Raw genomic sequence first — 16,370 nt, 5'->3', positions numbered from 1 at the left:
GGAGGTACTAGCTCCACCACGCTTTTACAGTGAAAACTGCAGGCACTTCAAACCGGCACTAGGAATCAGACTGTGAAAGCAAGAAAAAGTGTCTCCTGCAACGCGTTCCCTTGGTGCTAGATGAACGAACGTCTCTCCACTTGCTCAATTCTGAGAGATAATTGTGTGTGAAAGCCGTCCTTCACCTATTTTGTTGGGAACACGAAGATTCTTTTCAGTTGCAAACTCCATTCCTTACATATATATGGGGAGGTAGAAGCTCCAACTCGGTTTTACAGTGAAAACTGCAGGCACTTCAAACCGGCACTAGGAATCAGACTGAGAAAGCAGAGAAAAAGTGTCTCCTGCAACCCGTTCCCTTGGTGCTAGATGAACGAAAGTCTCTCCACTTGCTCAGTTCTGAGGGATAAGTGTGTGTGAAAGCCGTCCTTCCCCTAGCTTGTTGGGAACACAAAGTTTGTTTTCAGGTGCAAATTCCACTCCATCCATATATATGGAGAGGTACTAGCTCCAACACGATTTTACAGTGAAAACTGCAGGAACTTCATACCGGCACTAGGAAACAGACTGAGAAACCAGAGAAAAAGTGTCTCCTGCAACCCGTTCCATTGGTGCTAGATGAACGAACGTCTCTCCACTTGCTCAGTTCTGAGAGATATGTGTGTGTGAAAGCCGTCCTTCACCTAGCTTGTTGGGAAAACAAAGTTTGTTTTCAGTTGCAAACTCCATTCCATACATATATATGTGGAGGTACAAGCTCCAACTCGGTTTGACAGTGAAAACTGCAGGAATTTCAAACCGGCACTAGGAAACAGACTGAGAAAGCAGAGAAAAAGTGTCCCCTGCAACACGTTCGCTTGGTGCTAGATGAACGAACGTCTCTCCACTTGCTCAGTTCTGAGAGATATATGTGAGTGAAAGCCGTACTTCACCTAGCTTATTGGGAACACAAAGTTTCTTTTCATTTGCAAACTCCATTCCATACATATATATGGGGAGGTAGAAGCTCCAACTCGGTTTTACAGTGAAAACTGCAGGAACTTCAAACCGGCACTAGGAAACAGACTGAGAAAGCAGAGAAAAAGTGTCTCCTGCAACCCGTTCCCTTGGTCCTAGATGAACGAACGTCTCTCCACTTGCTCAGTTCTGAGAGATAAGTGTGTGTGAAAGCCGTCCTTCACCTAGCTTGTTGGGAACACAAAGTTTCTTTTCAGTTGCAAACTCCATTCCATACATACATATGGGGATGTACAAGCTCCAACTCGGTTTGGCAGTGAAAACTGCAGGAACTTCAAACCGGCACTAGGAAACAGACTGAGAAAGCAGAGAAAAAGTTTCTCCTGCAAACCGTTCCCTTGGTGCTAGATGAACGAACGTCTCTCCACTTGCTCAGTTCTGAGAGATAAGTGTGTGTGAAAGCCGTCCTTCACCTAGCTTATTGGGAACACAAAGATTCTTTTCAGTTGCAAACACCATTCCATAAATATATATGGGGAGGTACAAGCTCCAACTCGGATTTCCAGTGAAACCTGCAGGAACTTCAAACCGGCACTAGGAAACAGACTGAGAAAGCAGAGAAAATGTGTCTCCTGCAACCCGTTCCCTTGGTGCTAGATGAACGAAAGTCTCTCCACTTGCTCAGTTCTGAGAGATTAGTGTGTGTGAAAGCCGTCCTTCACCTAGCTTGTTGGGAACACAAAGTTTCTTTTCAGTTGCAAACTCCATTCCATACATATATATGGGGAGGTACTAGCTCCAACTCGGTTTTCCAGTGAAATCTGCAGGAACTTCAAACCGGCACTAGGAAACAGACTGAGAAAGCAGAGAAAAAGTGTCTCCTGCAACACGTTCCCTTGGTGCTAGATGAACGAACGTCTCTACACTTGCTCAGTTCTGAGAGATAAGTGTGTGTGAAAGCCGTCCTTCACCTAGCTTGTTGGGAACACAAAGTTTCTTTTCAGTTGCAAACTCCATTCCATACATATATATGGGGAGGTACTAGCTCCAACTCGGTTTTACAGTGAAAACTGCAGGAACTTCAAACCGGCACTAGGAAACAGACTGAGAAAGTAGAGAAAAAGTGTCTCCTGCAACCCGTTCCCTTGGTGCTAGATGAACGAACGTCTCTCCACTTGCTCAGTTCTGAGAGATAAGTGTGTGTGAAAGCCGTCCTTCACCTAGCTTGTTGGGAACACAAAGTTTCTTTTCAGTTGCAAACTCCATTCCATACATACATATGGGGATGTACAAGCTCCAACTCGGATTGGCAGTGAAAACTGCAGGAACTTCAAACCGGCACTAGGAAACAGACTGAGAAAGCAGAGAAAAAGTGTCTCCTGCAACCCGTTCCCTTGGTGCTAGATGAACGAACGTCTCTCCACTTGCTCAGTTCTGAGAGATAAGTGTGTGTGAAAGCCGTCCTTCACCTAGCTTGTAGGGAACACAAAGTTTCTTTTCAGTTGCAAACACCATTCCATAAATATATATGGGGAGGTACAAGCTCCAACTCGGTTTTCCAGTGAAACCTGCAGGAACTTCAAAACGGCACTAGGAAACAGACTGGGAAAGCAGAGAAAATGTGTCTCCTGCAACCCGTTCCCTTGGTGCTAGATGAACGAACGTCTCTCCTCTTGCTCAGTTCTGAGAGATATGTGTGTGTGAAAGCCGTCCTTCACCTTGCTTGTTGGGAACACAAAGATTCTTTTCAGTTGCAAACTCCATTCCATACATACATATGGGGATGTACAAACTCCAACTCTGTTTGGCAGTGAAAACTGCAGGAACTTCAAACCGGCACTAGGAAACAGACTGAGAAAGCAGAGAAAAAGTGTCTCCTGCAACACGTTCCCTTGGTGCTAGATGAACGAACGTCTCTCCACTTGCTCAGTTCTGAGAGATATGTGTGAGTGAAAGCCGTACTTCACCTAGCTATTGGGAACACAAAGATTCTTTTCAGTTGCAAACTCCATTCCATATATATATATGGGAAGGTACTAGCTCCAACTCGGTTTTACAGTGAAACTGCAGGAACTTCAAACCGGCACTAGGAAACAGACTGAGAAAGCAGAGAAAAAGTGTCTCCTGCAACCCGTTCCCTTGGTGCTAGATGAACGAACGTCTCTCCACTTGCTCAGTTCCTAGAGATAAGTGTGTGTGAAAGCCTTCCTTCACTTAGCTTGTTGGGAACACAAAGTTTCTTTTCAGTTGCAAACTCCATTCCATACATATATATGGGGAGGTAGAAGCTCCACCTCGGTTTTACAGTGACAACTGCAGGAACTTCAAACCGGCACTTGGAAACAGACTGAGAAAGCAGAGAAAAAGTGTCTCCTGCAACCCGTTCCCTTGGTGCTAGATGAACGAACGTCTCTCCACTTGCTCAGTTCTGAGGGATAAGTGTGTGTGAAAGCCGTCCTTCACCTAGCTTGTTGGGAACACAAAGTTTCTTTTCAGTTGCAAACTCCATTCCATACATATATATGGGGAGGTACTAGCTCCAACTCGGTTTTACAGTGAAAACTGCGGGAACTTCATACAGGCACTAGGAAACAGACTGAGAAAGCAGAGAAAAAGTGTCTCCTGCAAGCCGTTCCCTTGGTGCCATATGAACGAACGTCTCTCCACTTGCTAATTTCTGAGAGATAAGTGTGTGTGAAAGCCGTACTTCAACTAGCTTGTTGGGAACACAAAGTTTCTTTTCAGTTGCAAACTCCATTCCATACATATATATGGGGAGGTAATAGCTCCAACTCGGTTTTCCAGTGAAACCTGCAGGAACTTCAAACCGGCACTAGGAAAGAGACTGAGAAAGCAGAGAAATAGTGTCTCCTGCAAACCGTTCCCTTGGTGCTAGGTGAACGAACGTCTCTCCACTTGCTCAGTTCTGAGTGTTAATTGTGTGTGAAAGCCGTCCTTCACCTAGCTTGTTGGGAACACAAAGTTACTTTTCAGTTGCAAACTCCATTCCATACATATATATGGGGAGGTACAAGCTCCAACTCGGTTTTACACTGAAAACTGCTGGAAATTCAAACCGGCACTAGGAAACATACAGAGAAAGCAGAGAAAAAGTGTCTCCTGCAACACGTTCCCTTGGTGCTAGATGAACGAACGTCTCTTAACTTGCTCAGTTCTGAGAGATATATGTGAGTGAAAGCCGTACTTCACCTAGCTTATTGGGAACACAAAGTTTCTTTTCAGTTGCAAACTCTATTCCATACATATATATGGGGAGGTCGAAACTCCAACTCGGTTTGGCAGTGAAAACTGCAGGAACTTCAAACCGGCACTAGGAAACAGACTGAGAAAGCAGAGAAAAGTTTCTCCTGCAACCCGTTCCCTTGGTGCTAGATGAACGAACGTCTCTAAACTTGCTCAGTTCTGAGAGATAAGTGTGTGTGAAAGCCTTCCTTCACCTAGCTTGTTGGGAACACAAAGTTTCTTTTCAGTTGCAAACTCCATTCCATACATATATATGGGAGGTACTAGCAAAAACTCGGTTTTACAGTGAAAACTGCAGGATCTTCAAACCGGCACTAGGAAACAGACTGAGAAAGCAAGAAAAAGTGTCTCCTGCAACGCGTTCCCTTGGTGCTAGATGAACGAACGTCTCTCCACTTGCTCAATTCTGAGAGATAATTGTGTGTGAAAGCCGTCCTTCACCTATTTTGTTGGGAACACGAAGATTCTTTTCAGTTGCAAACTCCATTCCTTACATATATATGGGGAGGTAGAAGCTCCAACTCGGTTTTACAGTGAAAACTGCAGGCACTTCAAACCGGCACTAGGAATCAGACTGAGAAAGCAGAGAAAAAGTGTCTCCTGCAACCCGTTCCCTTGGTGCTAGATGAACGAAAGTCTCTCCACTTGCTCAGTTCTGAGAGATAAGTGTGTGTGAAAGCCGTCCTTCAACTAGATTGTTGGGAACACAAAGTTTCTTTTCAGTTGCAAACTCCATTCCATACATATATATGGGGAGGTACTAGCTCCAACTCGGTTTTACAGTGAAAACTGCAGGAACTTCAAACCGGCACTAGGAAACAGACTGAGAAAGCAGAGAAATAGTGTCTCCTGCATACCGTTCCCTTGGTGCTAGATGAACGAACGTCTCTCCACTTGCTCAGTTCTGAGAGATAAGTGTGTGTGAAAGCCGTCCTTCACCTAGCTTGTTGGGAACACAAAGTTTCTTTTCAGTTGCAAACTCCATTCCATACATATATATGGGGAGGTACTAGCTCCACCACGGTTTTACAGTGAAAACTGCAGGAACTTCATACCGGCACTAGGAAACAGACTGAGAAAGCAGAGAAAAAGTGTCTCCTGCAACCCGTTCCATTGGTGCTAGATGAACGAACGTCTCTCCACTTGCTCAGTTCTGAGAAATATGTGTGTGTGAAAGCCGTCCTTCACCTAGCTTGTTGGGAACACAAAGTTTCTTTTCAGTTGCAAACTCCATTCCATACATATATATGTGGAGGTACAAGCTCCAACTCGGTTTGACAGTGAAAACTGCAGGAATTTCAAACCGGCACTAGGAAACAGACTGAGAAAGCAGAGAAAAAGTGTCTCCTGCAACACGTTCCCTTGGTGCTAGATGAACGAACGTCTCTCCACTTGCTCAGTTCTGAGAGATATATGTGAGTGAAAGCCGTACTTCACCTAGCTTATTGGGAACACAAAGTTTCTTTTCATTTGCAAACTCCATTCCATACATATATATGGGGAGGTACAAGCTCCAACTCGGTTTTACAGTGAAAACTGCAGGAACTTCAAACCGGCACTAGGAAACAGACTAAGAATGCAGAGAAAATGTGTCTCCTGCAACCCGTTCCCTTGGTCCTAGATGAACGAACGTCTCTCCACTTGCTCAGTTCTGAGAGATAAGTGTGTGTGAAAGCCGTCCTTCACCTAGCTTGTTGGGAACACAAAGTTTCTTTTCAGTTGCAAACTCCATTCCATACATACATATGGGGATGTACAAGCTCCAACTCGTTTTGGCAGTGAAAACTGCAGGAACTTCAAACCGGCACTAGGAAACAGACTGAGAAAGCAGAGAAAACGTTTCTCCTGCAACCCGTTCCCTTGGTGCTAGATGAACGAACGTCTCTCCACTTGCTCAGTTCTGAGAGATAAGTGTGTGTGAAAGCCGTCCTTCACCTAGCTTGTTGGGAACACAAAGTTTCTTTTCAGTTGCAAACACCATTCCATAAATATATATGGGGAGGTACAAGCTCCAACTCGGATTTCCAGTGAAACCTGCAGGAACTTCAAACCGGCACTAGGAAACAGACTGAGAAAGCAGAGAAAATGTGTCTCCTGCAACCCGTTCCCTTGGTGCTAGATGAACGAATGTCTCTCCACTTGCTCAGTTCTGAGAGATTAGTGTGTGTGAAAGCCGTCCTTCACCTAGCTTGTTGGGAACACAAAGTTTCTTTTCAGTTGCAAACTCCATTCCATACATATATATGGGGAGGTACTAGCTCCAACTCGGTTTTCCAGTGAAATCTGCAGGAACTTCAAACCGGCACTAGGAAACAGACTGAGAAAGCAGAGAAAAAGTGTCTCCTGCAACACGTTCCCTTGGTGCTAGATGAACGAACGTCTCTACACTTGCTCAGTTCTGAGAGATAAGTGTGTGTGAAAGCCGTCCTTCACCTAGCTTGTTGGGAACACAAAGTTTCTTTTCAGTTGCAAACTCCATTCCATACATACATATGGGGATGTACAAGCTCCAACTCGGTTTGGCAGTGAAAACTGCAGGAACTTCAAACCGGCACTAGGAAACAGACTGAGAAAGCAGAGAAAAAGTGTCTCCTGCAACCCGTTCCCTTGGTGCTAGATGAACGAACGTCTCTCCACTTGCTCAGTTCTGAGAGATAAGTGTGTGTGAAAGCCGTCCTTCACCTAGCTTGTAGGGAACACAAAATTTCTTTTCAGTTGCAAACACCATTCCATAAATATATATGGGGAGGTACAAGCTCCAACTCGGTTTTCCAGTGAAACCTGCAGGAACTTCAAAACGGCACTAGGAAACAGACTGGGAACGCAGAGAAAATGTGTCTCCTGCAACCCGTTCCCTTGGTGCTAGATGAACGAACGTCTCTCCTCTTGCTCAGTTCTGAGAGATATGTGTGTGTGAAAGCCGTCCTTCACCTTGCTTGTTGGGAACACAAAGATTCTTTTCAGTTGCAAACTCCATTCCATACATATATATGGGGAGGTACTAGCTCCAACTCGGTTTTACAGTGAAAACTGCAGGAACTTCAAACCGGCACTAGGAAACAGACTGAGAAAGCAGAGAAAAAGTGTCTCCTGCAACCCGTTCCCTTGGTGCTAGATGAACGAACGTCTCTCCACTTGCTCAGTTCTGAGAGATATGTGTGAGTGAAAGCCGTACTTCACCTAGCTATTGGGAACACAAAGATTCTTTTCAGTTGCAAACTCCATTCCATATATATATATGGGAAGGTACTAGCTCCAACTCGGTTTTACAGTGAAACTGCAGGAACTTCAAACCGGCACTAGGAAACAGACTGAGAAAGCAGAGAAAAAGTGTCTCCTGCAACCCGTTCCCTTGGTGCTAGATGAACGAACGTCTCTCCACTTGCTCAGTTCCTAGAGATAAGTGTGTGTGAAAGCCTTCCTTCACCTAGCTTGTTGGGAACACAAAGTTTCTTTTCAGTTGCAAACTCCATTCCATACATATATATGGGGAGGTACTAGCTCCAACTCTGTTTTACAGTGAAAACTGCAGGAACTTCAAACCGGCACTAGGAAACAGACTGAGAAAGCAGAGAAAAAGTGTCACCTGCAACCCGTTCCCTTGGTGCTAGATGAACGAACGTCTCTCCACTTGCTCAGTTCTGAGAGATATGTGTGAGTGAAAGCCGTACTTCACCTAGCTTGTTGGGAACACAAAGTTTCTTTTCAGTTGCAAACTCCATTCCATACATATATATGGGGTGGTACTAGCTCCAACTCCGTTTTACAGTGAAAACTGCAGGAACTTCAAACCGGCACTGGGAAACAGACTGAGAAAGCAGAGAAAAAGTGTCTCCTACAACCCGTTCCCTTGGTGCTAGATGAACGAACGTCTCTCCACTTGCTCAGTTCTGAGAGATAAGTGTGTGTGAAAGCCTTCCTTCACCTAGCTTGTTGGGAACACAAAGTTTCTTTTCAGTTGCAAACTCCATTCCATACATATATATGGGGAGGTACTAGCTCCAACTCTCTTTTACAGTGAAAACTGCAGGAACTTCAAACCGGCACTAGGAAACAGACTGAGAAAGCAGAGAAAAAGTGTCTCCTTCAACCCGTTCCCTTGGTGCTAGATGAACGAACGACTGTCCACTTGCTCAGTTCTGAGAGATAAGTGTGTGTGAAAGCCGTCCTTCACCTAGCTTGTTGGGAACACAAAGTTTTTTTTTTGTTGCAAACTCCATTCCATACATATATATGGGGAGGTACTAGCTCCAACTCGGTTTTACAGTGAAAACTGCAGGAACTTCAAACCGGCACTAGGAAACAGACTGAGAAAGCAGAGAAAATGTGTCTCCTGCAACCCGTTCCCTTGGTGCTAGATGAACGAACGTCTCTCCACATGCTCAGTTCTGAGAGATAAGTGTGTGTGAAAGCCGTCCTTCACCTAGCTTGTTGGGAACACAAAGTTTCTTTTCAGTTGCAAACTCCATTCCGTACATATATATGGGGAGGTAGAAGCTACAAATCGGTTTGGCAGTTAAAACTGCAGGAACTTCAAACCGGCACTAGGAAACAGACTGAGAAAGCAGAGAAAAAGTGTCTCCTGCAACCCGTTCCCTTTGCTGCTAGATGAACGAAAGTCTCTCCACTTGCTCAGTTCTGAGAGATAAGTGTGTGTGAAAGCCGTCCTTCAACTAGCTTGTTGGGAACTCAAAGTTTCTTTTCAGTTGCAAAATCCATTCCATACATACATATGGGGAGGTAATAGCTCCAACTCGGTTTTCCAGTGAAAACTGCAGGAACTTCAAACCGGCACTAGGAAACAGACTGAGAAAGCAGAGGAAAAGTGTCACCTGCCACTCGTTCCCTTGGTGCTAGATGAATGAACGTCTCTCCACTTGCTCAGTTCTGAGAGATAAGTGTGTGTGAAAGCCGACCTTCACATAGCTTGTTGGGAACACAAAGTTTCTTTTCAGTTGCAAACTCCATTCCATACATATATATGGGAAGGTACAAGCTCCAACTCGGTTTTCCAGTGAAAACTGCAAGAACTTTAAACCGGCACTAGGAAACAGACTGAGAAAGCAGAGAAATAGTGTCTCCTGCAACCCGTTCCCTTGGTCATAGATGAACGAAAGTCTCTCCACTTGCTCAGTTCTGAGAGATAAGTGTGTGTGAAAGCCTTTCTTCACCTAGATTGTTGGGAACACAAAGTTTCTTTTCAGTTGCAAACTCCATTCCATACATATATATGAGGAAGTACAAGCTCCAAGACGGTTTTACAGTGAAAAATGCAGGAACTTCAAACCGGCCCTAGGAAACAGACTGAGAAAGCAGAGAAAATGTGTCCCTGCAACCCGTTCCCTTGGTTCTAGATGAACGAACGTCTCTCCACTTGCTCAGTTCTGAGAGATAAGTGTGTGTGAATGCCGTTCTTCACCTATCTTGTTGGGAACACAAAGTTTTTTTTCAGTTGCAAACTCCATTCCATATATATATATGGGGAGGTAGAAGCTCCAACTCGGTTTTCCAGTGAAAACTGCAGGAACTTCAAACCGGCACTAGGAAACAGACTGAGAAAGCAGAGAAAAAGTGTCTCCTGCAACGCGTTCCCTTGGTGCTAGATGAACGAACGTCTCTCCACTTGCTCAGTTCTGAGAGATATGTGTGAGTGAAAGCCGTCCTTCACCTAGCTTATTGGGAACACAAAGTTTCTTTTCAGTTGCAAACTCAATTCCATACATATATATGGGGAGGTACAAGCTCCAACTCGGTTTTACAGTGAAAACTGCAGGAACTTCAAACCGGCACTAGGAAACAGACTGAGAAAGCAGAGAAAAAGAGTCTCCTGCAACCCGTTCCCTTGGTGCTAGATGAACGAACGTCTCTCCACTTGCTCAGTTCTGAGAGATAAGTGTGTGTGAAAGCCTTCCTTCACCTAGATTGTTGGGAACACAAAGTATCTTTTCAGTTGCAAACTCCATTCCATACATATATATGGGGAAGTACAAGCTCCAAGTCGGTTTTACAGTGAAAAATGCAGGAACTTCAAACCGGCACTAGGAAACAGACTGAGAAAGCAGAGAAATTGTGTCTCCTGCAACCAGTTCCCTTGGTGCTAGATGAACGAACGTCTCTCCACTTGCTCAGTTCTGAGAGTTAAGTGTGTGTGAAAGCCGTCCTTCACCTAGCTTGTTGTGAACACAAAGTTTTTTTCAGTTGCATACTCCATTCCATACATATATATGGGGAGTTAGAAGCTCCAACTCGGTTTTCCAGTGAAAACTGCAGGAACTTCAAACCGGCACTAGGAAAAAGACTGAGAAAGCAGAGAAAAAGTGTCTCCTGCAACGCGTTCCCTTGGTGCTAGATGAACGAACGTCTCTCCACTTGCTCAGTTCTGAGAGATATGTGTGAGTGAAAGCCGTACTTCACCTAGCTTATTGGGAACACAAAGTTTCTTTTCAGTTGCAAACTCCATTCCATACATATATATGGGGAGGTAGAAGCTCCACCACGGTTTTACAGAGAAAACTGCAGGAACTTCAAACAGGCACTGGGAAACAGACTGAGAAAGAAGAGAATAAGTGTCTCCTGCAACCCGTTCTCTTGGTGTTAGATGAACGAACGTCTCTCCACTTTCTCAGTTCTGAGAGATAAGTGTGTGTGAAAGCCGTCCTTCACCTAGCTTGTTGGGAACACAAAGTTTCTTTTCAGTTGCAAACTCCATTCCATACATATATATGTGGAGTTAAAAGCTCCAACTCTGTTTGACAGTGAAAACTGCGGGAATTTCAAACCGGCACTAGGAAACAGACTGAGAAAGAAGAGAATTAGTGTCTCCTGCAACCCGTTCCCTTGGTGCTAGATGAACGAACGTCTCTCCACTTGCTCAGTTCTGAGAGATAAGTGTGTGTGAAAGCCGTCCTTCAAATATGTTGTTGGGAACACAAAGTTTATTTTCAGTTGCAAACTCCATTCCATACATATATATGGGGAGATACTAGCTCCAACTCGGTTTGACAGTGAAAACTGCAGGAACTTCAAACCGGCACTAGGAAACAGACTGAGAAAGCAGAGGAAAAGTGTCTCCTGCAACCCGTTCCGTTGGTGCTAGATGAACGAACTTCTCTCCACTTGCTCAGTTCTGAGTGATAATTGTGTGTGAAAGCCGTTCTTCACCTAGCTTGTTTTGAACAAAAAGTTTCTTTTCAGTTGCAAACTCCATTCCATACATATATATGGGGAGGTACTAGCTCCAACTCGGTTTTACAGTGAAAACTGCAGGAACTTCAAACCGGCACTAGGAAACAGACTGAGAAAGCAGAGAAAAAGTGTCACCTGCAACCCGTTCCCTTGGTGCTAGCTGAACGAACGTCTCTCCACTTGCTCAGTTCTGAGAGATAAGTGTGTGTGAAAGCCGTCCTTCAACTAGCTTTTTGGGAACACAAAGTTTCTTTTCAGTTGCAAACTCGATTCCATACATATATATGAGGAAGTACAAGCTCCAACTCGGTTTTACAGTGAAAACTGCAGGAACCTCAAAACGGCACTAGGAAACAGACTGAGAAAGCAGAGAAAAAGTGTCTCCTGCAACGCGTTCCCTTGGTGCTAGCTGAACGAACGTCTCTCCACTTGCTCAGTTCTGAGAGATAAGTGTGTGTGAAAGCCGTCCTTCACCTAGCTTGTTGGGAACACAAAGTTTCTTTTCAGTTGCAAACTCCATTCCATACATATATATGGGGAGGTACAAGCTCCAACTCGGTTTTACAGTGAAAATTGCAGGAACTTCAAACCGGCATTAGGAAACACACTGAGAAAGCAGAGAAAAAGTGTCTCCTGCAACCCGTTCCCTTGGTGCTAGATGAATGAACGTCTCTCCACTTGCTCAGTTCTGAGAGATAAGTGTGTGTGAAAGCCGTCCTTCAACTAGCTTGTTGGGAACACAAAGTTTCTTTTCAGTTGCAAAATCCATTCCATACATATATATGGGGAGGTAGAAGCTCCAACTCGGTTTTAGAGTGAAAACTGCAGGAAATTCAATCCGGCACTAGGAATCAGACTGAGAATGCAGAGAAAAAGTGTCTCCTGCAACCCGTTCCCTTGGTGCTAGATGAACGAACGTCTCTCCACTTGCTCAGTTCTGAGAGATAAGTGTGTGTGAAAGCCGTCCTTCAACTAGCTTGTTGGGAACACAAAGTTTCTTTTCAGTTGCAAACTCCATTCCATACATATATATGGGGAGGTACAAGCTCCAACTCGGTTTTACAGTGAAAACTGCAGGAACTTCAAACCGGCAATAGGAAACAGACTGAGAAAGCAGAGAAAAAGTGTCTCCTGCAACCCGTTCCCTTGGTGCTAGATGAACGAACGTCTCTCCACTTGCTCAGTTCTGAGAGATAAGTGTGTGTGAAAGCCGTACTTCAACTAGCTTGTTGGGAACACAAAGTTTTTTTTCAGTTGCAAACTCCATTCCATACATATATATAGGGAGGTAGAAGCTCCAACTCGGTTTTAGAGTGAAAACTGCAGGAAATTCAAACCGGCACTAGGAATCAGACTGAGAAAGCAGAGAAAAAGTGTCTCCTGCAACCCGTTCCCTTGGTGCTAGATGAACGAACGTCTCTCCACTTGCTCAGTTCTGAGAGATAAGTGTGTGTGAAAGCCGTCCTTCAACTAGCTTGTTGGGAACACAAAGTTTCTTTTCAGTTGCAAACTCCATTCCATACATATATATGATGAGGTACTAGCTCCAACTCGGTTTTACAGTGAAAACTGCAGGAATTTCAAACCGACACTAGGAAACAGACTGAGAAACAGAGAAATAGTGTCTCCTGTAAACCGTTCCCTTGGTGCTGGATAAACGAACGTCTCTCCACTTGCTCAGTTCTGAGAGATAAGTGTGTGTGAAAGCCGTCCTTCACCTAGCTTGTTGGGAACACAAAGTTTCTTTTCAGTTGCAAACTCCATTCCATACATATATGTGGGGAGGTAGAAGCTCCACCACGGTTTTACAGAGAAAACTGCAGGAACTTCAAACCGGCACTGGGAAACAGACTGAGAAAGCAGAGAAAATGTGTCTCCTGCAACCCGTTCCCTTGGTGCTAGATGAACGAACGTCTCTCCACTTGCTCAGTTCTGAGAGATAAGTGTGTGTGAAAGCCGTCCTTCAACTAGCTTGTTGGGAACACAAAATTTCTTTTCAGTTGCAAACTCCATTCCATACATATATATGATGAGGTACTAGCTCCAGCTCGGTTTTACAGTGAAAACTGCAGGAATTTCAAACCGACACTAGGAAACAGACTGAGAAAGCAGAGAAATAGTGTCTCCTGCAAACCGTTCCCTTGGTGCTAGATAAACGAACGTCTCTCCACTTGCTCAGTTCTGAGAGATAAGTGTGTGTGAAAGCCGTCCTTCCCCTAGCTTGTTGGGAACACAAAGTTTCTTTTCAGTTGCAAACTCCATTCCATACATATATATGGGGAGGTAGAAGCTCCACCACGGTTTTACAGAGAAAACTGCAGGAACTTCAAACCGGCACTGGGAAACAGACTGAGAAAGCAGAGAAAAAGTGTCTCCTGCAACCCGTTCCCTTGGTGCAAGATGAACGAACGTCTCTCCACTTTCTCAGTTCTGAGAGATAAGTGTGTGTGAAAGCCGTCCTTCACCTAGCTTGTTGGGAACACAAAGTTTCTTTTCAGTTGCAAACTCCATTCCATACATATATATGTGGAGTTACAAGCTACAACACTGTTTGACAGTGAAAACTGCGGGAATTTCAAACCGGCACTAGGAAACAGACTGAGAAAGAAGAGAATTAGTGTCTCCTGCAACCCGTTCCCTTGGTGCTAGATGAACGAACGTCTCTCCACTTGCTCAGTTCTGAGAGATAAGTGTGTGTGAAAGCCGTTCTTCACCTAGCTTGTTGGGAACACAAAGTTTCTTTTCAGTTGCAAACTCCATTCCATACATATATATGGGGAGGTACAAGCTCCAACTCGATTTTACAGTGAAAACTGCAGGAACTTCAAACCGGCACTAGGAAACAGACTGAGAAAGCAGAGAAAAAGTGTCTCCTGCAACCCGTTCCCTTGGTGCTAGATGAACGAAAGTCTCTCCACTTGCTCAGTTCTGAGAGATAAGTGTGTGTGAAAGCCGTCCTTCACCTAGCTTGTTGGGAACACAAAGTTTCTTTTCAGTTGCAAACTCCATTCCATACATATATATGGGGAGGTACTAGCTCCAACTCAGTTTTACATTGAAAACTGCAGGAACTTCAAACCGGCACTAGGAAACAGACTGAGAAAGCAGAGAAATAGTGTCTCCTGCAACCCGTTCCCTTGGTGCCAGATGAACGAACGTCTCTCCACTTCCTGAGTTCTGAGAGATAAGTGTGTGTGAAAGCCGTCCTTCCACTTGCTTGTTGGGAACACAAAGTTTCTTTTCAGTTGCAAACTCCATTCCATACATATATATGGGGAGGTACAAGCTCCAACTCGGTTTTACAGTGAAAACTGCAGGAACTTCAAAACGGCACTAGGAAACAGACTGAGAAAGCAGAGAAAAAGTGTCTCCTGCAACCCGTTCCCTTGCTGCTAGATGAACGAACTTCTCTCCACTTGCTCAGTTCTGAGATATAAGTGTGTGTGAAAGCCGTCTTTCCACTAGCTTGTTGGGAACACAAAGTTTCTTTTCAGTTGCAAACTCCATTCCATACATATATATGGGGAGGTACTAGATCCAACTCTGTTTTACAGTGAAAACTGCAGGAACTTCAAATCGGCACTAGGAAACAGACTGAGAAAGCAGAGAAAAAGTGTCTCCTGCAACCCGTTCCCTTGGTGCTAGATGAACGAACGTCTCTGCACTTCTCAGTTCTGAGAGATAAGTGTGTGTGAAAGCCGTCCATCACCTTACTTGTTGGGAACACAAAGATTCTTTTCAGTTGCTAACTCCATTCCATACATATATATGGGGAGGTACTAGCTCCAACTCGGTTTTACAGTGAAAACTGCAGGAACTTCAAATCGGCACTAGGAAACAGACTGAGAAAGCAGAGAAATAGTGTCTCCTGCAACCCGTTCCCTTGGTGCTAGATGAACGAACGTATTTCCAATTGCTCAGTTCTGAGAGATAAGTATGTGTGAAAGCCGTCCTTCACCTAGCTTGATGGGAACACAAAGTTTCTTTTCATTAGCAAACTCCATTCCATACATATATATGGGGAAGTACTAGCTCCTACTCGGTTTTACAGTGAAAACTGCAGGAACTTCAAACCGGCACTAGGAAACAGACTGAGAAAGCAGAGAAAAAATATCTCCTGCAACCCGTTCCATTGGTGCTAAATGAACGAACGTCTCTCCACTTGCTCAGTTCTGAGAGATAAGTGTGTGTGAAAGCCGTCCTTCACCTAGCTTGTTGGGAACACAAAGTTTCTTTTCAGTTGCAAACTCCATTCCATACAGACATATGGGGAGGTACTAGCTCCAACTCGGTTTTACAGTGAAAACTGCAGGAATTTCAAACCGACACTAGGAAACAGACTGAGAAAGCAGAGAAATAGTGTCTCCTGCAAACCATTCCCTTGGTGCTAGATGAACGAACGTCTCTCCACTAGCTCAGTTCTGAGAGATAAGTGTGTGTGAAAGCCGTCCTTCACCTAGCTTGTTGGGAACACAAAGTTTCTTTTCAGTTGCAAACTCCATTCCATACATATATATGGGGAGGTATTAGCTCCAACTCTGGTTTACAGTGAAAACTGCAGGAATTTCAAACGAGCACTAGGAAACAGACTGAGAAAGCAGAGAAAAAGTGTCCCCTGCAAACCATTCCCTTGGTGCTAGATGAACGAACGTCACTCCACTAGCTCAGTTCTGAGAGATAAGTGTGTGTGAAAGCCGTCCTTCACCTAGCTTGTTGGGAACACAAAGTTTCTTTTCAGTTGCAAACTCCATTCCATACATATATATGGGGAGGTACAAACTCCAACTCGATTTTACAGTGTAAACTGCAGGAACTTCAAACCGGCACTAGGAAACAGACTGAGAAAGCAGAGAAAAAGTGTCTCCTGCAACCCGTTCCCTTGGTGCCAGATGAACGAACGTCTCTCCACTTGCTGAGTTCTGAGAGATAAGTGTGTGTGAAAGCCGTCCTTCCACTAACTTGTT

This window comes from Camelus dromedarius, unplaced genomic scaffold, assembly GCF_036321535.1.
Source record: "Camelus dromedarius isolate mCamDro1 unplaced genomic scaffold, mCamDro1.pat HAP1_SCAFFOLD_179, whole genome shotgun sequence".
In the NCBI taxonomy this organism is placed as follows: Eukaryota; Metazoa; Chordata; class Mammalia; order Artiodactyla; family Camelidae; genus Camelus; species Camelus dromedarius.
This window is presented reverse-complemented; position numbering follows the sequence as displayed.